The 24,325-nt window shown below is 41.8% G+C and overlaps 1 protein-coding gene across 4 annotated transcripts in view; it reads left to right on the plus strand.

The window, feature by feature from the left end:
- Positions 1 to 24,325, plus strand: part of SYK (spleen associated tyrosine kinase) — a 195,530-nt gene that overhangs the window by 29,584 nt on the left and 141,621 nt on the right. The window contains exon 1 of one of the 4 annotated variants that reach the window (XM_029618704.1): positions 6,961 to 7,338. The exons of the other annotated variants lie outside the window; for them this stretch is intronic. The gene's annotated coding sequence lies outside the window, so the exon portion shown is untranslated. Of the gene's footprint in view, positions 1 to 6,960; positions 7,339 to 24,325 lie in introns of those variants that run through there. 4 annotated transcript variants of the gene reach the window in all.

Consider the following 24,325-nt stretch of genomic DNA (forward strand, 5'->3'; position numbering starts at 1 on the left):
TATATATCTTATCTATAGACCCTTTATTACGTAAGTTGGAGGCGGACCCCATGATTCAGGGATTCCCCTGGGGGAAGCAAAGTTTTAAGGTTTCAGCATTTGCTGATGACGTTTTGGTCTTTCTGTTAGATCCTCAACAGTCCCTACCTAGAGTTTTACAACACCAAATTGCTTTTGGAAAATTTGCGGGTCTTAAGATTAATACTGACAAGTCAGAAGCTTTGCCACTGAGTGTGTCCTTGCAGAAGGAATGGACGGGTACCTTCCCTTTGAGATGGGTATCCAAGGAAATGTGTTATCTAGGAGTAAGGATTCCTAAGGATGTATCCTCCTTGTATAGAGTCAATGTGGAGCATTTACTTAAAAAGATGGAACATAAATTACAGGCTTGGGTTTCCCTGCCACTGTCCTTAACTGGCAGAATCTTTTTACTTAAGATGATGGAATTGCCCCGCTGGCTCTACGTAATGCACCAACTCCCGATATGGTTGACAAATAAGGATCTTACCAGGATCAATCGAGCCATTAGTATTTTCATTTGGGGCAAACGTAAAGCCAGGTTATCGCTTCCCTCTCTGATGGCGGAAAGAATTTATGGGGGGCTCTCGTGTCCAAACTGGCAGGATTATAATCTCGCTTGTATGCTTAGGCATGTCTATGATTGGGTCAATGGCACGCAGATCTCTTCTCCCCTTCTGTTTATTTTGGAGTGGATGCACCCCTATAGACCAGAAAACCTGATGCAGATTCCAAAGGGTGATATCCCGAGTGGGTTCAGACAGAGCCTTCTCCTTACATCGGGAAGAATGGCATGGTCCTATCTATGTAAGGGGAAATTACGGATGAAGGGGATACTCACACCATTCCTATCCTTGAGGGGTAACCCACACTTTGTAGGTGGCCTAGGCTCGGCAGTATTTGCTAGATGGGCCCAGGGGGGGCTGCGTTGTCTGGCGCAATTCTTGGAGGAAGGCTCGGCTGTCCTAAAAAGTTTTAGTGACCTCCAACAACAATATCGATTACCGGCCACAGATTTTTTTTGCTTACCTACAGGCGAGACATTACGTTCAATCTGTCTTGATCAATGATCAGGACTGCCAGAAATATTATCGGTTACAGGGGATTTTACAACCTAAAGGAGCTAAATCTAATTCTTGTTCTAGATTTTCTGTGGAGTTGAAATGTTTTCCAAATGACAATATCTTGACTTCTATACAAAATAAATGGCTTAAGCAAGCAGGCCTTACAATATCCTTTGCGGAGATAACTCGGGCACTCAAATCTTGTATTACTGTTTCGGAAAATGTTTTGATACAAGAAGTGGGGTTCAAACTGCTTCACTGTATGTATATGCCCCGGGCGTGTGTATATGCCGCTAAACTATGTGACTCCGATCGTTGTCTGAAGTGTGCTACTGAAAAGGGAACCTTCTTCCATAGCGTGTGGGACTGCTCCCAGATCCGTCAATACTGGGAAGAGGTCTTGTCAGCCTTGGATCAGATTTTAACAAGGAACCTACCCAGAGATCCGACCTTTTGCCTCTTTCGCACTACAGACATCATACGGCCGACTATGTCGGTCACTGACAGACTGTTCCTGGACAAAGTTTTGCTGGTGTCGCTCCAAGTGATTACAACTCAATGGATGTCATCAGACAGGCCGACCCTAGGCCATTGGAAAGGACGTGTCTTCACGTTGTACTTATTTGAACATATGACTGCCAAGACCAAATCTATTAAAGCCCAACAGAAATGTTCGGACATTTGGCGTAAGTACGGAGGGACACTCCCTGATTCCCAGAAAGACTTTATTAAAAGACTTCTGGATCTACACTACGAGTCATCTTCTAGATCTCCGAGCACAAGCATGTAAGGAACAGGCTGAATCGAACATTTATTACAGCTTAACCTTTTCAGAGCCTAGAGACTGAGCCTAGTGATGAGAGAGGGTGGGGGGAGGGGGGAAGGGAGGGAGGATTCTTACCACTGTTAGTAACTGAGTGTTAGTGTTGGTTTATCTTCTCTGTTGTACAACAATTCTGCTTTTTATGTGTCTCCAATACTACATTGGAAATGTTATTTTTGTTTATACCTGTTAAAAATCAATAAATAAATAAATAAATAAAAAAAACCCACATCCCAACTACCCAGTAGGTAGGTTAGTATTTTTTGGTATGTAACTGTACTACCCAGTAGGTAGGTTAGTATTTTTTGGTATGTAACTGTACTCCCACTTACTGTACTTGCTAAAAGGTCCATATATGCACGTATGTGGGCCATGCATGAGGGATGAACATTTTAAAAGCCGCATATAGTGTGTATATATGTGCATGCATGGGCTAAAAAGAAGGGGGTGGAAAAGTGGCGGTGTATGGGCATTCTGGGGCATGGTCAACACTTATGCATGTAAATTTGTATTATAAAACTGGGGACTGCAGCTCATAGCAGCTTGTTAGTCATATATACTGTATATTCTGCTGCTCCTGATGAGATGTAAGTCTACAGAAATCACTTTTTAAGCCTAACATGATGGGGTGAGGGGTTCATGTCAACTGGGGGGAGTTCAGACTGAAGAACCAGAGGGTCTAGATAAACTTGAAATAGACTGGGTAAACTGATGGACTACTTGGCAAAACTGGGAATGCCTTTCATGCAAGCATATTTTAAAATCTGCTTACCTGTGTGCATTAAAGCAAGAAAAGTCCTAAGGAAGATATGTGAAGTTTGTTTGCTTGAGTAATAGCTTAAAATTAGGAGCACACTTATATGCAATAGGCATAATTAAATCATACACACACAACTATGTACATGATTTAAAATTCCAGCGTATGTTCACTCACAAACCATATGCATATTTATGTGTGCCCATGCGCTTGTTTTAAAGTTACTCTTCCTGTGCAGAGAACATTCTGTTTCTCTCTCTCTCTCTCACACACACACACAGACGTACCCACACACACTGACAGTACAGTTTATGTCTGTGCTGCATGTAGTGTCGTGCACTAGTGCTGACAGACTCCACACATTAAAAAAGACTAGTGGCTTGGTATAAACTCTTTACTTCAGTTTTCATGCACTGCTCAGTCATCTTTCCGCTGCCCAGTCAGAAACAAAAATATCTCTAGTACTGCTGCAACTCCCACCTTCCCTTAGTGCAGGGAAAAATCAGTAGCAAGAGACACTTCCTGTCTTTCTCTGATGATTGGCACAGTGAATGAAAACAGTGCAGCTCAAAGAGAAGTAGCCCTTTTTTTACTAGTGCCATTGCCAAAAATAAAAAAAAAACTGTTTTTAAACTCTGACAGAGATTAAGTACATGCCCTTCTCTGACCAAAGCTAAAGAAGAAATACAGTGCTTCTTGTACATGCTTAAAATATATGATCACTTGATCCAGGTAGCAGTGATCGGCTACTTTAGGAAAATGCTTCACTGTGATTTGTTGTGTGTGGTTTCCTTGTCAATATAAACTGACTCAGCTCCAACAAGATCGTGAAGTCACACAGGGAAGGTCTGGTTACCATAGTTACTTTCACCTATTGCAGAGCCATCAACTTTAATGGGCCATAGAAACAAATGGGAAAATATAAACAAATGGGATGAATAATATTTTCATTTATGGAACCCCCTCCTTTAATTGTGGGGGGGGGGGGCACAAATTAAATGGAATGATCCCATTTGTTAAGTTTTACCCATTCACTTCAAACAAATGCATATTCCTAGTATTGTCTAACTTTGCTGAGATATTTAGCAGTGCAATTGTGCCACTGAATATTCTTGGCTATGTTAAAGTTAGTCAGAAAATTGTAATAAGCTTTAATAAGCTTTTCACCAATAGACACAGAATGCAAGAAAAGCTTTAGTAAATTAGGGCCTAATTCAGTTGAAATGCAGTTTCCAGCAATCCTAAAATTAGCCAGATATGTTAGCTGAATTAAACTTGTAGTTCAGCAAACTTAGGGAGTCATTTATCAAATTGTGTTAGGCCTTTATCATGGGCATTAGGGCCCTAATGCCTGCGATAATGCTATATGGCGTGTGATAAATACTGCATTGCAAAATGCATGTGCAAATTTAAAATTTGTATTTGAGTGGGATGAGCTTGGGCAGAGTAAATGGAAATGAGGGTCAGTTAATATGGTGTGGGATAGAGTAGCGCACAGTAATGCAGGTTTTCATGAGGGAAATAACTACATCTTTTTTTCTGTGCATTATACCTGCTTACCTGTGTGTTACCGGCAAAACAGTTTTTATCACAAATGCTGGTTGAGGAGGGGAGAGAGAAAGAGAGAGAGAGCCTCTGTGAAGGCTCATATCTAAGTCAAATTTGTACACCACTGTAAGAGGGAGTAATATGAATGCGGGGTGAGGTTTGGGGATGGAGTAGATTTTGGGGGGCTGTTTTTACATGCACGGTTATAGCTACAAAGAGCATAGTTGCCATCAGTGAAGATTTTATGTGATTTGGAGTGATGAATGCATCAAGCTAGGAATAGAGAACATTGTACAAATCTATCTTCTTTTACCTTTCATAACGCCAAATCACAAAAAATCTTCACTGATGGCAACTGTGTTGTTCATACCTATGACTGTGCATGTAAAACTGCCCCCTCTTACAGTGTAATAAATAGATGTGAGCCTCTCTCTCTCCCCAATCCACCAATTGCAATTAAAACCTTTTTAGTCGGTAACGCAGCATGCGATGGATGTCTCGACTTGCAATGTGAAAATAACACAGATGTGGAAAAATACCTATGCAATGCGGTATCAGGAAAATTTTCCTATCCATGCTCCCTTCATTATTGCTGGCACTAATTCTGCGATATTTATAGCATTTCAATGAATCTAGGTCTTAGCTAGAATGCCCCCGCCTCATTCCAGACTTATCCAGATAACGTTTTAGATAAATGTTAGCTGGATAAAGCTGGGCTGGTCAGACTGGTAGAATTTTAAATCCTGTGGTTTATCTGGCTAACCAGGTAATTAATCAAGGCACTTTATTTATTTATTTATTTATATATATATATTTTTCCTATACCGACATTCTTGTACAGATACAAATCATACCGGTTTACATTTAACTTCAATTTTGCCTTGAGGCGGTACAAAGAACTACGTTAGAAAATAAAAAATTTAACAGGAATGTAACACTCTGGTCTAAGCATAGACTTATAAGATCAAGGGAGATTATTTAAACATGTCAGATACTAAGCTCATCCAAAACAAGAGAACTTGAAATACTCATATAGTTAGAAGAAAGTAAAGTTGTATGGAAGGTGAGTTAAATATCCTGAAAGGCTTGGCTAAATAGCCATGTTTTTAGTCTCTTTTTGAAGACAGCTGGGCAGGATTCTCGTCTGAGGTCGTGGGGTAGGGCTATAACATTATAACTATAACATTAGGGCTATAACACGTGATTTATTGTATTTAGCGTGTGATATCGCACAATATATGTGATATTTTGCATCTCTCCACCCAGATAACCCCCCCCCCTATTACAAAAACCTTCTTTGAATGTGATTTGCATGCGTGAATAATGCAAATGCTTAGAAAGAAGGTCATTACTAGTCAGTTTGAAGATGGTCAGCCGTGATAAACTAACAACACCTTTTTGACTAGCGTTTAGAGGTGCAGCGGGATTTTAGGACCCTAAAGGGGTCGTGAGGCTCCTGCCACACAATTAATGTGCAGAAAAATAATTTTAAAAAAATGTGGTTAAATGGGGAGATTGAACTAGGGGTCAGTATGTCCATGACAGTGGTGGCCCCTGAAGTCAAAGCCCTCCCACCCCCCTAGCCCTCCAAAGTGAAGCAGTACAAGCCCCCTGAAGTGATTCAGTCCCACTCCCATGCCCCCAAAATCTAAAGGTTCAGCACCCCCATCTCTTGTACCCTTCCCACACATGGCCCCCTCCAGAAGTCCTCCTACATTAAAATGTATCCCGGGTCAGGGCCAGGTGCACCCACACTCCAAGCCCAATCTGTGCCATTTTCCAAAATGGTGTCAACCTGACCTTGCCCCAGTCATAGAGGGGGACCTCTGGGGGGGGGGCGGGGTGGAAAGTGCAGTGAAGTGGTGGGATGGAACTGAACCTTTTTTAATTTTTTGAAGGAGTTGGGGTGGGTAGTGAATGACATCAGGAGGGCAACGGGGTAGTGGTGGTGGGACTGCTTCACTTCGGGGCGTTGGGGAGTGGTGGGCTTTGACTTTGGGGAGGCTGACACTACCGCACTCATAATGTAAACATATTTTTCTAGTTTGAGGGAGTCAGGGCTGCTTTGGGTTGAAAAAGGGGTACATAAGCACTGACCTCTGCTCAACCTCCACGTTTGGCCATGTTTTTGTTTTTTGGGGTGGGGGGGGAGGGGAAGTGGCCCTTTAAGCTGATGGTGGTACTGTGAGCTTGAGGCTGCCATTGCATTAAAGGGCTGCTCGCCATATTATTTTGTGTTGCAGTGTTTGGCCGCAACATACAGGAATGTACCATACAGCCATTCGCGGGAGGGGCCCCATTATCACACTAACCCCCTCCTGTAGAAATACATCGCAGCTTGATGAGTCTAGGGGTAAGTTTGTGACTAAGCTGGACAAACCACTTTCAATATTGACTTCCCAGAGTTTTGAAAGACTGGATTTTTATAACAAGTCTTGACCCATAACTAGTCCCAAATTCATCAAAACCCGACACTCCGTTCTGGGTAATTTCAGTAAATGCAGAAAGCACAATCTCCAAAACTGGCTCTCAGAATTTTTTGAAACATGGTCCTAAATATCTGCTAAATTGCACTTAGATACTCCGTATGTAAAAATGAGAAAAACATTTACAGTCCTATGTGAAAGGAAATAATGTGGCAATAGAACCGTTAAGGAAGTAACTGTGACCAACAGAAAATGAGGAAGCAAGAGCACTGCGTGTGGTTCCACAGTGTACAAATCTGACAGGCTTGGGGTGTTCTGTTCTTTTCATGCTGCTTTTCAACTTTGTGGCATGATTCTAGCAGAAGTACCTACTTTTTACAATTGGAATTCATATGCATTAGCTGATTTTAGTATTGGTATCTGTTTTACTGGGAATCCTGAGGTTTTGTGGATTTTTGGTGCGCAGGAGGCTCCCTGTTTTTGGTTTTAGCAAAGTGAACTGCATTTCCGCAGTTAATGTGCACCAGACATTGAAGACGCCAGGAATCGCCAGTGCTCTTTCTCTAGATATACGTCTTCCTTCCTCACTGCTCTCCATTGTTTACCATTCACCCTCTGCTCTGCCAGTGACAGAGCTGCAGTTTTGCACTGGTGGGTGTTTCCAGAGGCTGGATCTACCATCCAGAAATTCATACACAGCAGGTAAGAAGTAGCAACTAGAATTCAAGTGTTTCTGCAAAGACCTTCCGAGGACAAAAAGCAATGAATCCGTTTTCTGCTTCTTATTTAGAAAAACAATAATTCGTGGGACCAATAAAATCTTAAAATCCTGGTAAAATTAATTTAAAATAACAAATTATCTGTTTTTTATTTACAGTTTTTGTCTGTTTGAGTTGTTTTTGTTTGTTTAAATTATTTATACTCTAATATAAAGATTAAACATAAAATAGCATGCTATTATCTACCATCTCCCAGAACCATTTAAAATTAAATACATTTATTCATGTAAGAATAATGATATATTTCCTTCTTTTTTCAACTCAGAGTTGCTCAGTTCTAGTAGTAACACTGTGTGAGTGTAGATTTACAACTCAATTTTAACTTTATTAATATTTATATACTGCCCTCTGTCATAGCTCAGGTGGTTTATAGCATAAAACATTCACAATATAAAATACAGATTTTGAAAGGTCAGTCTCAAAAACATCTGGAAGGTCACGGTTTCTGATTCAAACGCACATAAATCGATTGTCCTTTAGTCATCTAAGTTATAGGACTCAGTGAAATTTTGCATTATATCATGTGATATTTGCCTTAATTACAACAGATTTTTTTTCCAAAAGTATTTTTTTTTCTGTAAATTTCTGAGAAACATGGCTGATTAAAAACCTGATCTGGAGATCTCTATGAACACAGCATTCCTCACAAAGTTTAGTCTTTAAAGCAGTCTGACATAAGATGCCAGTTTTTGTTACTATGCTAATTTTTGTATTAACAATTCATCCCAACCATTTTTTTTTTAAAGTACAAATGAAAAGAAAAACAGAAACAATTTTAAGCCAGTATGATTTAATGGCTGCTACTGCCTGGAAGAGATTAAAGGTGAATGCTTTGTAATTTAAAATAAAACATTCTGATCCTTTTGATACTGCTTGCTGTGTGCATTCAGAGCTCTGAAAGCTTTCATGGCAGATTGCAGTATACACAGTGAAAAAGATTTTCAAAATGAATACAATGATATGTTAAGACTATGAATGTTGCATTTTTTTGGCACACACAATTTGGATGGCAAAGAAACCAGGGGTTACATATTGCTTTTGTTTTTTTATTTGGCTTTATTTCTAAACTTCCATCATCTGAGAAAAGCAATTCAGAAAAATGACTGGAGGAGAAATAAGGCACCTGGGTACAAAAGGGATTTTAGCAGTAAGCTGGAAGAGCAGGAACCTATTGCTAGTGCAGTTGAAAATTGTTTTATTATTCCGGAACCATTCAGGTTATGCTCTGGCAAACTTTTAGCATGCTTAAATATTTAATCCTCGAACACCTAGAAATACACTGAAAATGCCTCATGCGGCTCTAGAGGGATGCAGCACTGCATTTGAACATGACAGTATGCAGCGTCCTTCCTTCTTTTTCTTTCTCCTTTTGGTCTTATTTCTCCTCCATTTTGAAATAAAAATAGCTGCTGGGTGTAATACCGCAGGAATGAGTGCCTGCTAAGACCCATGTGCACAGTGAGAAAGTGCAGACAATTTTTTCAGCATTGCCTGTTGCTATCAACCTTGAGTCCAGTGGCCAAATTCACACTTAGTTTTCTAGGACATATCCCTTGCTTAATGAAATAACATTTAAACTAAAGAAAGAAAGACTCGACCAGATACATTGACTGATGTGACCTTTTCTTGGTGTCTAATCCCTTTAAGATTAGGGGATGTGAAGTCAGGAAGCAGTCTTTCAATGTAATCCTCAATGAATATTAATTAATATCCATTCCTTTGTGAGTCCATCAATTTTATGTACATTTCTTGTGGTTTCACAGATAAAACACCATAATCTTGACTTCCAACAGCACTTGTCATTTTCATAGGTACATTCATATGACAATTTATTTGTCATAATTATCTTAGTGCAGTATGTTAAAATGTTTTATTTTAAAATGTTAAGAAACATCATTACTATTTTTACAGTATCTTTGTATTATGTCAAATCATCCAAAGTTTCATCTACAGTTCCTTGCTCTTGCTAGAGTATTAGTGGGGATTACTACTGTGTATATCGAGCAGCCTGAAAAAGAAATGTTTAGCCAAAATTCCCTCACATTTTCCTGCTTCTTGAACTTCACATTGGGAGGTAATTTTGAATGCATTACATTTCCCCGACCACAAGCCAGCTACACAAGTGAAGCTATGAAGAGAGCCCACAAGAAAGTTACTAGATGGAACTTATCAAAGAGTTTCTGTGCTCTTCAAATAGTACAGGAGGAAGTTGCTATTTTTGTGGAACAAACTTTTTCTCTTCTGGGAATTGGGAGAGGGGAGTGGGGCAGGGAGTGGGAAGGGGGGTTTAGGGGATGGAGGAAGGATAGGGGTGGGAGATTCAGTTCCAGGGAAGGGAAAGACCTGGGAGGGAGGAATCCCTCACTTATTCGTCCTTCCCACTGTTGCCTGATCATTTCTTTCTCATCCCCACCTCCCCCCAACCCAGCTTTAATCATCTCTCTCTCTCACACACACATATACCCCATCTCCTTTCTCACATACCCTCACTGTTCCCTGTCCTTTCTCTCACCCTGCTGATTCTCACTCTTCTCTCCTTCTGTTGACTTTTATTCTTTTCTCTGCCCTTCCTGTCAATGACCCCTCCCCATGCTGATTGGTCAGCACCGTAGTAAGAGGAGACCAGTGGGGCCTCGGTCTGTGTCCAATTCCTCCCCTGCAGTCTGGGCCCTTACACACAGTTTAGAGACCATGCAGGACACAATACTGCCACGCAGTTGAACTGCAAGTCAAATTTATGAGCAGCAGGGGAAGAGGAAAAAGTCCAAGGCACTGCCTTTCGCCTCTCTCTATTGCTGGTCAACCAGCACACATGCAGGAAGTAAAGAGACTGGAAGGGGCATACCCCTGCATGTGTCAACTGTGTGTCCAGCTAGCTAGCTGCTACCTCCCAAACCAGCTGTGGTTGCTTAAAATTACACAGAGGACAACAGAATTTTGTGGCAAGGGCAACATTTTGCAGCCCTTGCCCAGCCCTGGATTTGTCAATAGGCACCCATTACATTTGTACCTAGGGTGACAAACAATAAGGGGTGGCAGGGTGGCTAAGATTTGCAGCCTTCCAGCTCCACTGAATCTCATTCAGCAGAGAGCAACCCTCTGCTACCCTGTGACAGCCCCTTAGAGAAGATGGGTCTTGTTGAAAGCACTAAAAGTGTCCAGGGCCAGCAAAATCCTAAATATGGCCCTGCACTTGCCACACCTGTGGAATCATGGGAGACCAGGTGTGCTGATATGAGTGCTGAAATGTGAGTGCACAAGTGTGGTATAAAAGAGAAAGAAGGTATGTGTACAATGTACATGAGACTGGTGTATACATGATGGGAAGAGGAAGTATATATGGCTAGTGAGTGTGCGGGGATGTTTAACAGGTAGGTAGGTAGGGACAGTCAAAGCTGCTATAACAGAAAAGTCCCGTGATGTGCTGCAGCTGTTGCAGTACAGTCTCTAAGGGATGGCAATTTTCAGAAATTATGTGCCCATGTGAATGATAATTGACATGGGTAAAAAAAAAAAAGAAAGGGATATTTGATATTTGCACATACTGTATGTGGATAAAATGCATGCTGTGGTCCACATCATGAACTTGTTCCCAGGATGGTGTTAGGCTGGGAGAAGCAACAATGCATAGTTTTACATTTCTGTTGGAAAATTATCCACAGAAAAAGCAGGTGCAAATTTCAGTGGGAATTTTTGCCTTGGACAGTTTTCAAAAGGATTGCACAAGTACACTATCCCTTTGCGAGCTGGTGTAAAATCCATGGATAAATGCACCTGTACACTTTTCCCATGACTGCACAGTTTTTTCAAAACTACTCCCCAAAGGCGCTGAGGAATGGCTCTGAAGCAGGACTTTATCTCCAGCTCTTTCCTGACATTTTTCCAATTCCATTTCAATAGAATAAGATAGTTTAAAAGGAGAGAAGAGGCAGGGGGCAGTTCCCATAATTTTCTCTGGGAGGAAAAGAAACTGTAGAAATATTTTTTCGTATCATATGAAACGATAGGATCTAAGTGGATGCGAGAGAGGCCACCCAGACTTATTCCTGCTCTAATTGAGAGGCCATGGAGACCAGGCTCTGTGACCATAATGAACTGGGTTCCGAGCATGGCCCAGCCAGCACTCAAACATGAATGCAGAGTAGTATAAGGGAGGTGGAGCTTGAAAGAGAACTGTACCTTCCCCATAGATTAGCTATGGACATGATTGGTGGCATGGCTGATTGGTAAAGAGGCCTGGGGAGGCGGGATCTAAGTCTGGAGGTTGTGGCTTTAAAGGCTGCTGGTTTGCAGTTTTCATCCTCTGTGCCCAGCCATCAGGATCATGGCAACCTGCCCTCCCTCCCTGTGTTTCACGGTGCATTGCATGCTGCATTCTGAATCTTAAGGGGTGTCGCGGTTTGGGGGTTGGAAACATGAGCTAGTTTGTTGAATCTGTGTGTGTGTGTGTGGGGGGGGGGGGGGTCACTGACTAAGTTGGAAGTTAATCTTACAATTTTGGGATTGGAGGATGCCGATAGAGTGCTGGGTGTGCATGTTGGTTAGACGATCAGGAGTTGACCACTGGCATCTCTCTCACAAGTAGCCACCCATGCTGGGTCGTGGTGGGGGTGGGTTTCAACTGATAGTGGTGGTCCTAAGTGAGTCGTAGGGTGTCCCGCTAAGACTGGTGGTGGTCATCCATGATTCAGAGGAGGGCAGGTGTTCCTTGTTATGGCTCGGCTCATATGTTTACACTGTAAGCCCTCTGGGGATAGGGAAATACATAGAGTACCTGAATGTAATCCATATGCATAAATCCCATTAATGCATGGTGGTTGTCTAATGTGACCTTGGAGTCACATTAGACAACCACCTTAATTTTAAAAAACACATCAACAACATTATTAAAGATGGGTTCTTCAAACTACACACTGTAAAAAAAATTAAGACCATTACTCTACCAACACGATTTCCATACTGTACTGCAATCCCCCATTTTTTCGAAAGTTGATTATTGTAATGCCCTTCTGCTAGGCCTACCCAAAACTACCATTCTACCACTACAAATGCTTCAGAATACAGCAGCACGCATTCTCACCAACACCAGAAATATCGGAACATATTACTCCCATACTCAGAGATCTGCACTGGCTCCCCATTGCGCAGAGAATCATAGGGGTGTGCATTCGTTTTCGCCGTATTGGCAATCCGCAACGTATATTGCACAATTCGTAGTATTCGTGGGGAAGCGAAACGTATTGCGATTACCCTCGAATACACAAATCTTCCCCGAATTATACGGCCACCTAAATAAAAATTGAAACAAACCCCCCCACCCTCCTGAACCCCCCAAGACTTACCAAAACTCCCTGGTGGTCCAGCGGGGGGGGGGGGTCCGGGAACCATCCCCTGCACTCACAACCTCGGTGCCGGTTTCATCATGGCGCCGATAGCCTTTGTCACAGGGGCTACTGGTGCCATTGGTCAGCCTCTGTCACATGGCCATCGGTGCCATCTTGTGCTCCTACCATGTGACAGGGGCTGACCAATGGCACCGGTAGCCCCTGTGACATAGTATGGGCAAAGGCTATCGGCGCCATTTTGAATACTGGCATCGGACGGCCGGAGTGTAGGAGGTCGCTCCGGGACCCCCATTGGAGCCCCAGGGACTTTTGGCCAGCTTGGGGGGCCTCCTGACCCTCACAAGACTTGCCAAAAGTCCAGCGGGGGTCCGGGAGCGACCTCCTGCACGCCGGCCATCCAATCCCAGTACTCAAAATGGCGCCGATTGCCTTTGCCCTCAACATGTCACAGGTACCGATGGTCGGCCCCTGTGACATAGTGAGGGCAAAGGTGATCGGCGCCATTTTGAATACTGGCAGCAGATCGCCTTTGCCCTCACTAGTGTTCTAAACATCAAAATCACAGAACATATAGAAAGACATGGTTTAATGGAACAAAGTCAGCATGGCTTTACCCAGGGCAAGTCTTGCCTCACAAATCTGCTTCACTTTTTTGAAGGAGTTAATAAACATGTGGATAAAGGTGAACCAGTAGATATAGTATACTTGGATTTTCAGAAGGCGTTTGACAAAGTTCCTCATGAGAGGCTTCTAGGAAAAGTAAAATGTCATGGGATAGGAGGCGATGTCCTTTCGTGGATTGCAAACTGGCTAAAAGACAGGAAACAGAGAGTAGGATTAAATGGGCAATTTTCTCAGTGGAAGGGAGTGGACAGTGGAGTGCCTCAGGGATCTGTATTGGGACCCTTACTGTTCAATATATTTATAAATGATCTGGAAAGAAATACGACGAGTGAGATAATCAAATTTGCAGATGACACAAAATTGTTCAGAGTAGTTAAATCACAAGCAGATAGTGATAAATTGCAGGAAGACCTTGTGAGACTGGAAAATTGGGCATCCAAATGGCAGATGAAATTTAATGTGGATAAGTGCAAGGTGATGCATATAGGGAAAAATAACCCATGCTATAATTACACAAAGTTGGGTTCCATATTAGGTGCTACAACCCAAGAAAGAGATCTAGGTGTCATAGTGGATAACACATTGAAATCGTCGGTACAGTGTGCTGCGGCAGTCAAAAAAGCAAACAGAATGTTGGGCATTATTAGAAAAGGAATGGTGAATAAAATGGAAAATGTCATAATGCCTCTGTATCGCTCCATGGTGAGACCGCACCTTGAATACTGTGTACAATTCTGGTCGCCGCATCTCAAAAAAGATATAATTGCAATGGAGAAGGTACAGAGAAGGGCTACCAAAATGATAAGGGGAATGGAACAACTCCCCTATGAGGAAAGACTAAAGAGGTTAGGACTTTTCAGCTTGGAGAAGAGACGAATGAGGGGGGATATGATAGAGGTGTTTAAAATCATGAGAGGTCTAGAACGGGTAGATGTGAATCGGTTATTTACTCTTTCGGATAGTAGAAAGACTAGGGGGCACTCCATGAAGTTAGCATGGGGCACATTTAAAATTAATCGGAGAAAGTTCTTTTTTTCTCAACGCACAATTAAACTCTGAAATTTGTTGCCAGAGAATATGGTTAGTGCAGTTAGTATAGCTGTGTTTAAAAAAGGATTGGATAAGTTCTTGGAGGAGAAGTCCATTACCTGCTATTAAGTTCACTTAGAGAATAGCCACTGCCATTAGCAATGGTTACATGGAATAGACTTAGTTTTTGGGTACTTGCCAGGTTCTTATGGCCTGGATTGGCCACTGTTGGAAACAGGATGCTGGGCTTAATGGACCCCTGGTCTGACCCAGTATGGCATTTTCTTATGTTCTTATGTTCTTATGTAAGGCGATCGGCGCCATTTTGAGTACAGGCATCAGACGGCCGGCGTGCAGGAGGTCGCTCCCGGACCCCCGATAGACTTTTGACAAGTCTTGTGAGGGTCAGGAGGCCCCCCCAAGCTGGCCAAAAGTCCCTGGGGGTCTCGGAGCGACCTCCTGCACTCCAGCCGTCCAATGCTCCTACTCAAAATGGCGCCGATAGCCTTTGCCCATACTATGTCACAGGGGCTACCGATGCCATTGGTCAGCCCCTGTCACATGGTAGGAGCACAAGATGGCGCCGATGGCCATGTGACGGGGCTGACCCATGGCACCGGTAGCCCCTGTGACAAAGGCTATCGGGGCCATGATGAAACCGTCACCGAGGGTGTGAGTGCAGGGGATGGTTCCCGGAACCCCCGCTGGACCACCAGGGAGTTTTGGTAAGTCTTGGGGGGGTCAGGAGGGTGGGGGGTTGTAGTTAATTTGATTTTTAGCTGGCACACGAATAGAAATCGCCGTATTAACGCATCGGGGCGCCATATGGCCGAATGCAACGTATCTGCTCCCCAATGAATCCGAATCACGAATGCAATGTATGGCGTCCCTCTGCACATCCCTAGAGAATCATGTTCACAACCTTATCTCTAATACACAAGACCCTACACAATGAAAACATGACATGGTTCAATAATGAACTTTACTTCCACAAACACTCCAGAACCCCTAGAACACAACATGCAGCCACCCTACACACCCCCACACATAAAACCACCACTTTTGAGTCAACTAGGAAGCGTGCGATAACCATAGCTGGACCGAACTGTTGGAACAAGATGACACCGGAGTTACGGCTAGAAACATGCCCAATAAAATTTAAGCAAAAACTGAAAACATGGCTTTTCCTACAAGCTTATACTTAACCCTTACGCTCTCCTCTCTCCCTTACTCCTACAGCCTTGCCCACTAATGTACTTAAATGTATATCCCCTATTGCTTTATCTCCACACCTAACTTTTTGTTGGCAATTTTTCATATCGATTGAATATCAATTGTATATAAGACTTCTAACCCATTTCTTTCTCTCATACCCAGCTTTTCTCTTTTCCAATTGTGTTTTTATAAAATTCATTCTATTTATTTATAGACTTATAAGTTCAGTGAGATAACAATTTGCTTTGTACCACTATATTATTTTTCCCTTTCATTGTTTCCATTGTTCTCTCCCCCCCCCCCCCAGTTAACAAGTTTATTGTAAAGCACTCTTGCATATGTTCGTTAACAAGTTTATGGTAAAGTTTATTGTTTATTGTAAATGTTTATTGTTTATTGTAAAGCACTGTTGCACATGTCCGTTCTATTTGGCACAGCTGCAATGTTTCTGTTAATTGTGAACCGATGTGAGGTTACTAAACAAATGTCGGTATATAAAAACTGCAAATAAATAAATAAAATAAATATGTATTTGGGTGCATGAAAAATTGCTACTGTTTATAACATGAGTGGATATGATATGCTCATGTTATAAAATATGAGTACATATGTATACACAAATGCTCACATATAAAAACCATGAGCTGTGCAAGTTCAGACTTATCTGGATAAGTAGCAGCATCAAGCTAGGTTGAGAGAACATTGCACAAATCTCATCTTTGAGTGAGTTTCCTCACTCCGAAGGTCATCAAATCTTCACAGGAGAGCACTGTTCTGTTCGTACGTCTGACTTTGAATGTCAAAGTGGCCCCTAACCCCTACACTAATACATAAACCTCACCTCAAGTTACTAGGGGGTTCTCCCATAGAGATATAAATACCTATCTAGTAGGGATGTGAATTGTTTTTTGACGATTTAAAATATCGTCCAATATATTTTAAATCGTCAAAAATCGTTAGAGCCGCGATACAATAACAATTCCCCCGATTTATCGTCAAAAAATCGTAAATCGGGGGGAGGGGAAGGGGGAGGGCGGGAAAACCGGCACACTAAAACAACCCTAAAACCCACCCCGACCCTTTAAAATAAATCCCCCACCCTCCCGAACTCCCCCCAAAATGCCTTAAATTACCTGGGGTCCAGAGGGAATGTCCCGGTGTGATCTTTTACTCTCGGGCCTCCAGTGCGTTGTAGAAATGGCGCCGGCGCTACCTTTGCCTTGTCATATGACAGGGCAAAGGTAGCGCCGGCGCCATTTTGGTTCCTGTCCCCCGACGTCACGAGCGCAGGAGATCGCTCCCGGACCCCTGCTGGACCCCCAGGGAATTTTGGCCAGCTTGGGGGGGCCTCCTGACCCCCACAAGACTTGCCAAAAGTCCAGAGGGGGTCCGGGAGCGACCTCCTGCCCTCGAATCGTATTGCCGTATTGCAAAATGGCGCCGGCCACACGGCCGGCGCCATTTTGCAATACGGCAACGAGTGCAACGAGTGCAACGAGTGGGTAAGGGTAGTAACTGCCACAGCAGCAAGTAACTGCCACAGCAGCAAGTAACTGCCACAGCAGCAAGTTACTCGCATGCATGCTTTCTTCGTTTCCTTTAGGACTTGGCCAAAGAAGCAGTCCTGTGCTTTTTCTCTCGTGTCCACGCAACAGTAACCTAGACCATGGAAGTTGGGCCCTCGGTTGATGTCTGAATCAAATTCCTCTTATCCCTCTGCTGTTTAAGCAGGTAACAATGTGGCAGTTTCATTAAAACATTCAAAGCATATTGGTTAAGAGTAGTAATCTCCATGACTTCTGCTAAGGGTAGTAACTGCCGTATCAATAAGTTACACACCCTCCCCACCACCCCGCATGCTTATCTCATTTCTGTCTTCTAGCCTTTAGAGATCCACAGTGTTTATCCCATGCCCCTTTGAATTCTTTGACTGTTTTATTCATCACTACCTCCTCCAAAAGGGCATTCCAGGCCTCTACCACCCTCACATTTGACGTTAGGAGCTGCTTATTACCATTAACTCCATCCAAACTCCTCCCACTTACACACAAAATGTAAAATTTGCATACTAACACGTGTTGCACTATTTACTACATGCGTTGCAGTGTTATTGCATGTGTTAGGGCCTTAACATTAGCGATAAGGCCCTAACACAAAATGATAAATGATCCTGTAAGTTAGCCAGATAGGTAGCACTGCCCAGTTCCGCCCACTCACTGTCTATCTGGCTAGCTATTTACAGAGATAAGTGACCAAAATCAAATTCAACCAGCTAAATAGCATTTGAATATGGATTCTTCAGTGACTAGTTTGCTTTCAAAAACACTGAAACCACCAACCTTTTCCCGTACATTGTACCATGTTCTCAACATGAAAATATAATTTATATGCCTTAACTGGAAAACAATAATGAATATCTTAGTACACATAAGACCCATAATTAATTAATTTCCTTTTTTTTTTCCCTTTTGATATTTTGCCATATCCCTGACAAGCTTAAAGCAAATGCCAAGAAATCAAGCACCAACAGGTAGATAAATATAACTTAAGTATATATTAAAAATCCACAAAAAATAAAAAACTTCATAAATTATTAAAACCTAGAAAACAACTCAGAAGTTTAACCATTCCCTCTAGAACTAACCTTAAACCTGGGGGAATAACCAGACTAGGTAACAAGTTCCCCCATGCCTCCAACAGAATAGAATTACAGATTGCTGGGCTAAAAGCGCTAAATGCAGTTTCTGATAGAAATTATTTTGCTTATCCTAAAGGGGGTTTCATCAGCAGAGGAACTAAAAAATCTACTAGGCTGATAACGATGTGGTAGTAGGGTCAAGTAAACTTCACCCAGTTAATTTAAACATTTTAATATAAATGAAAGCACTTTAAACTCAATCCAGCTCACTTAGAGAATAGCCACTGCCATTAGCAACGGTAACATGGAATAGACTTAGTTTTTGGGTAATTGCCAGGTTCTTATGGCCTGGATTGGCCACTGTTGGAAACAGGATGCTGGGCTTGATGGACCCTTGGTCTGACCCAGTATGGCATTTTCTTATGTTCTTATGTTCTTATGACAGGCACTCAGTGCAACTCCTCCAAAACAGGCAGGATATGATCTCCCCCTATCAAGATATATGCCGCTGTGTTCTGAAGAATTTGTGGATGCTGTAAAAAGCTATCTGCAGTTCTCAGATAAAGGCAAATGCAAGAGTTGATTCTCTTCATAATTGAGTATATAATTAAAGCTAGGTCCTTCCTGTCTTGGAATGACCGTACCTGATGAATATACCAAAAATATATCAAAGAGCTCTTAACTACCACTAATATTTGTGTGGCCATAGTCAACCTGGGATTAATATAAATCCCTCTGCTATGAACCATTGCTTTCAATTGCAAAATGATTCCCTGAACAGATATCTACTCATACACAACATTACCTGTTCAATGGTTAACAGGATTGTATTTAAGTTCCATTTGCCAAACCAGAAAAATATTGAAGCCCATTTGAAGAATAAATAAGAAATTGGTTTCTTATATAAATAATTATTTTCCCAATTTTAGTTACAAATTTAGTGGCGGGAGCAGCTAGCATCATGTTTTTTGTGCACAAAGTAGAGCAGAGGTGGATAGCTCTGATCTTTGAGGGACCCTAATTGGTTAGGTTTTCAGGATATCTTTAATGAATATGCATGAAATAGATCTACACGCATATTACCTGGTTGTATTCAAATCTATTTCATGCATAATCCTCAGGGTTATCCATAAAATCTGACCAATTACAGATCCTCGAGACCAGAGTTGTCCATCCCTTTTGTAGAGAGTCACTCTGAGCATAGAAAGACTGAAGTATGAACTTGTAGGATGTAAAAATGATTCTTGCCTGAAGTAAGAAAGAGAAGTGCTGCGTGAAAAAATAGCGGCGACAGCAGCATCGGCCCCCGAGCAACTGAAGCAGCCGGTAATCAGGAAAGGAGAGAGCAGCACGAGCCTCCTGCGGCCGATGGGATTCTTCCTTCTTGGCCTGCAGGGGCTGGAGGAGGAGCAGCTACCGTTTGTGCTGGGGGGGGGGAGGAAGTGAGTGAGAGAAAGAGAGAGAAGCAGCCAGCCTGCCTGCCTACGTGTGATTGAGAGTCTGTGTGTAAGTGAGAGAATGTATTTGATGGAGAGCATGTGTGTGTGATTGAGAGAAACTGGTCAGAGAGCTGATGTATGTGTATATGTGAGAGACAATGAAAGTGACTGCTCAAGGAGATGACTGATGTGTGAGACAGTCAGGGATGTGTGTGTGTGTGTGTGTGAAAGAGAGAAAAAGCATGGAAGTGAGAACTCTGGGTATGTGAGAAAGCATGGGAGTAAGAAGCCTGGTGTGGGGGTGTATGTGAAAGAAAGCATGGGAGTGAGAGACTGGTGAGTGTGTGTGTGTGTGTGTGTGTGTGTGAAAGAGAGAAAAAGCATGGAAGTGAGAACTCTGGGTATGTGTGTGAGAAAGAAAGTGATTATGAGAGTGAGAAGCCCATATATGTAAGTGGAACACGGGAGTGGGAAGCCTGTGTGTGTATGGCATGAGAGAAACTGTTCAGGAAGGTGACTGGTGTGTGTGTGCCAAAGACTGTTTGGGAGATGATTGGTGTGTGAGAGACAGAAACTGGTCATGGGGGCATGACTGATATGGTGTGTGTGTGAGAGACATGGGCATTAAGGAAGAGGACCATGAGTATAGAGCTTAGCCACTACTGCTGCTTCTGGTGTGTGCTACAGCCTGCATGGAAGAGGAGTAAGAGAGCTGCTGGAGGGGGTAAGTAAAGATGGCTTTTTAAGTTTATTTTTCTTGATTGACTGCCATTTTAATTATTTAATATTATGTGATGTGTCTGCTTTTTTTGTTTGAGCAACAAGTATAGCTTTGGTTTATGTTTATTTTATTTATTTTTATTTATTTATTTATAAAAGAGTTTCTATACCGTCGATAAGACAAATCATCTCAATGGTTTACATGGCATAAAAATGTCAAATAAGTGTTCTGTTATAAATACAGACTTCGTTATTTTCATTAATGCACAATGTAAGTTAATTGTGTGTGTGTGGGGGGCGGCATAGCTGACGTTTCGCCTAGGGTGCCTAATACCCTTGCACCGGCCCTGTGGGTATCCTATACCCTGAAGAAAGGAGGTAATATTTGCAAAGGGCTGGATTCTACTTGCAGAAATCAAGATTTGAATAGTGCTCAGTGTCTAACTTCCAACTTGAGAGAATTAATCAGATATTTAGATAAGTAGATTGTAAATTGTAGACTCAAGTGATGGAAAGGGAGCTAATGACTCAATATAAAGCTGTTTAGTGAAAATAATGTTAATTTACTGTAACAATCTTTTAAAATGAGACTGTAGCCAAATAGCAGAGTCCAGGCCCCTACTTACCAAGGCCCTACCCCTGTTTTGAGTCTATGGGAATAGACTTCCTATTTCATAAAACTGCAAGACATTCAAGAATTATGAAAATTAAATTCAGAATTAGAGGAAAGATATGGCTAGGAAGAACATGTTTTCTTTGGTTCAAGCATATAGCTGTAGGAGACAAATTGACAATTATATATACTGTAGATATTTGTGTCTGCTGACATGTGACCTATTTTTATAGGTATTAGAGACAGTTTAATAATAGTGGTCAAACGTTTTGTGAATTTTACATGCTCTGGTAAAACAATTGCCATAATCAGTTTGTAAATGAATGAAAATGGAAGCAAATAGAATAAGGTTTTTATAAATGTAATTTCATTTTATTTTGGATATCTGCTCCATCTTTCGTGGTTAGATGGTTCCTTCAAGGTGAATTACAATAAGATTTTTACAGACAGATCAGCAAATCTATTTCTGATCTACTTATTGTAATGTATTAACATGTATGGCAACCCTGCTATATATTTATGAACTGCTTCATTATTGAATGACTCGGTATTAGGTACCCTAGATGAACCTTCGGCTTTACATCCCCCTCTCTCCTCCCTCCTCCCTCCTCCCAAACCCTAACCATCTCACAAGCAATTAAAAAGTATGCATTTATAATTCACCACAAGGATCCATGAACTTTCTAGCACTATACCTTCTCCATATATGGTTATTCACCACTAGCATATACCGCTCATCATTACCACTCCCTATTGGCTATATTTACAGTGTTGACTTTTCATAGGTTTGGTTGTTACTTTTTGAGTCGTGGCAATTAGTACTGTTTTGTTATTTATTTATTATATTTAAATGTAATAAACAGGTGCACAGGGGGTAACCAGCATGGAGCAGCAGCTACAATCCCTAACAGAAAGCATGGGCATTACCACCCTTAACCAATTAGCTTACATGATTTTGATGCAATTGCAGCATTGCTCTCTACTTTGACAGTGGGGGGGAATAAAGGGAAATTAGGTGCAGACAACAATGAATGCTGAGCCCTGACTTTTATGATCCAGTGTACTGATATGCAGACCTTAGGAGAAAGCACCGGACTGCTCTTACAGTCAAGCCCAAAAGCAAAGCACATTCAAGCAGCAGCGAACTATCAGGAAGGCTGCTCACCTTGGAAAAATGTTGCTAGCAGTAACTTTGTTATGGATTTGATAGTTGCTTGGTTTTGATTTTTAATATTACTACCCTTAACATAAGGCTTGGGGGTAACCAGCACGGAGCAGCAGTTGTTACCCTTAAAAGAAATATAGGGGTATCCTGCATGGAGTATCAGTTACTACCATAAGAAGCTTTCTGGGCAGACTGGATGGTTCATTTGATCTTTTTTTGCAGTCATACTGGGTCATTCATCAAAATGTGTTAGGGCCTGAATGCACGTTAAATGGTCTAACGCATGCAATAAATAACGCAACGCAAGCTAGCATGCACATTTTAAATTTATTATGCAAGTGGGAGGAGTTAATGCAAATTGGGGTCTTCTACTGAAGATGCGGTAGATTAACACACAGTATTGTGGGATCTAACATCAGAAATAACTACATCCTTTTTCTTTTTGCGGTAGAGGGGATAAACTGTTTTATCGTGCAACCACAGCTGAGAGAGAAAGAAAAAAGAGAGAAATGTAACAGGGAGAATAGGACTCTATATATATCTAGCACTGTAGATGGGCACATTCAACTCAGGGTGAGTTTAGCGGGGTGGTGTTACATACACAGTTTGGTGAGGATCTTTTCAGTTATGTTAATATAGATGGTTTTAAAGTAGTCTAGATGGGAGAGTACTACTGATTTTATGACTGTTTTGAAAGCCAATGGTTGCTGGAAGAGTGTAGTTATTTTACTATGTGTAGATACCAGAAGGCTTTCTGTGTTACTGCTATTATTTGGCTCTTCATAGTGAGAGCTGAGTCTAGGATGACTCATAATCATTTTACCTCTTGCTATGGATATAGGGTAATACATTAGAGAATAATAGAAGGTGAATTTTCTGGACATGGAGTATTATTCACCCTAGGGTCTATGTCTTATCTTTGCTTAGTTGAAATCAGCTAGTGTTTATCAAGTTTGTTGCTGTTTTGAGGCATTGATTGAGGAATGCTTCCATGCTATTTCATGTGTTCAGATATGGTAGAAGCATTTGAATGTCATTAGCATAGATGCAAATTTTGAGTTTGACACTTCTGATGGTGGGGGATTAAAGGTTGGAAGTTACCCTTGGGTGATTTTTATCTGGACAACAGTATATAAAGCTGGATGAATGAATGAATGAATAAATAAATACATAAATAAACATTGAAAAGGATGGGGAATAGTGGGAAGCCATGAAGCACACCCTAAAACAAGGACCAGAATTTGGATGATATCCTGCCTTATGATATGATGTCTGTGAGCCAGAAAGAATTGGATTCAGTTAAGAATGCTGTCCCCTATGCTTATGTTTCACAATCTGCTTAGCAAGATTTGGTGGTAAACCATGTTGAATATGGGGGAGTAATCAAGGAGAACTAAGAGAGTTGATTTCCCTTGTACTACCAGTAGCCACAAGTCATTAATGAGTGAAATGAGGACTGTTTCTGTGCTGCAGCCTGTGCAAAAAACCTGATGGATATTTGTGCAATTTGTTTGTCTCTTTGAAGTAATTTTTCAGCTACCTGGTTCCCATGGATTCTATGAGTTTAGCAAAGGAAAATGGGCAATATTTGGTGCATGCTAATGGGCCAGTATTTTAGTATTGGTCTCATGTTGTTTGTCTTCAAGAGATCTGGATGCCCTTGTAAGGTTTCCCTGTTTTGAATAGGTGCTGGAAAACTGACTAAAGCAGGTCTTTAAGGAGGTAGGAGGGACAGAAATCAGAGGAGCATAGTTTATCTAATTTCCTCATTAGTCTCTTGATGTCTTCATGCCCTAGCCTGTTGAACTGGTTAAGTGGTAGTATTAGTCTCCCGTGATGTGAGTGCAGACGTCGGGTCTGTCTTTCCTAGCTTAGGAGAGAGCAAGGTGCCTGACTTCGAGTATGGATAGTGGGTTTTGACTCTGTTTCTCAAGGGATTTGGTTGATATATTTTAATTTTACATTTTCTGATTGTGTTGGCTTCCCCCCCCCCCCCCCCCCTCTTGTTGGTGTGGCAAAGTTGTCAAATCTTACTTTTGCTTGCTATAGAGTTTGGTTCGCCAGACATTGATTGGTATGGGATGTGGTCAGAGGTAGTCTTGGGTTTAGATATTCTTTATTT

Source organism: Rhinatrema bivittatum, chromosome 1 (genome assembly GCF_901001135.1).
Source record: "Rhinatrema bivittatum chromosome 1, aRhiBiv1.1, whole genome shotgun sequence".
Taxonomy (NCBI): Eukaryota; Metazoa; Chordata; class Amphibia; order Gymnophiona; family Rhinatrematidae; genus Rhinatrema; species Rhinatrema bivittatum.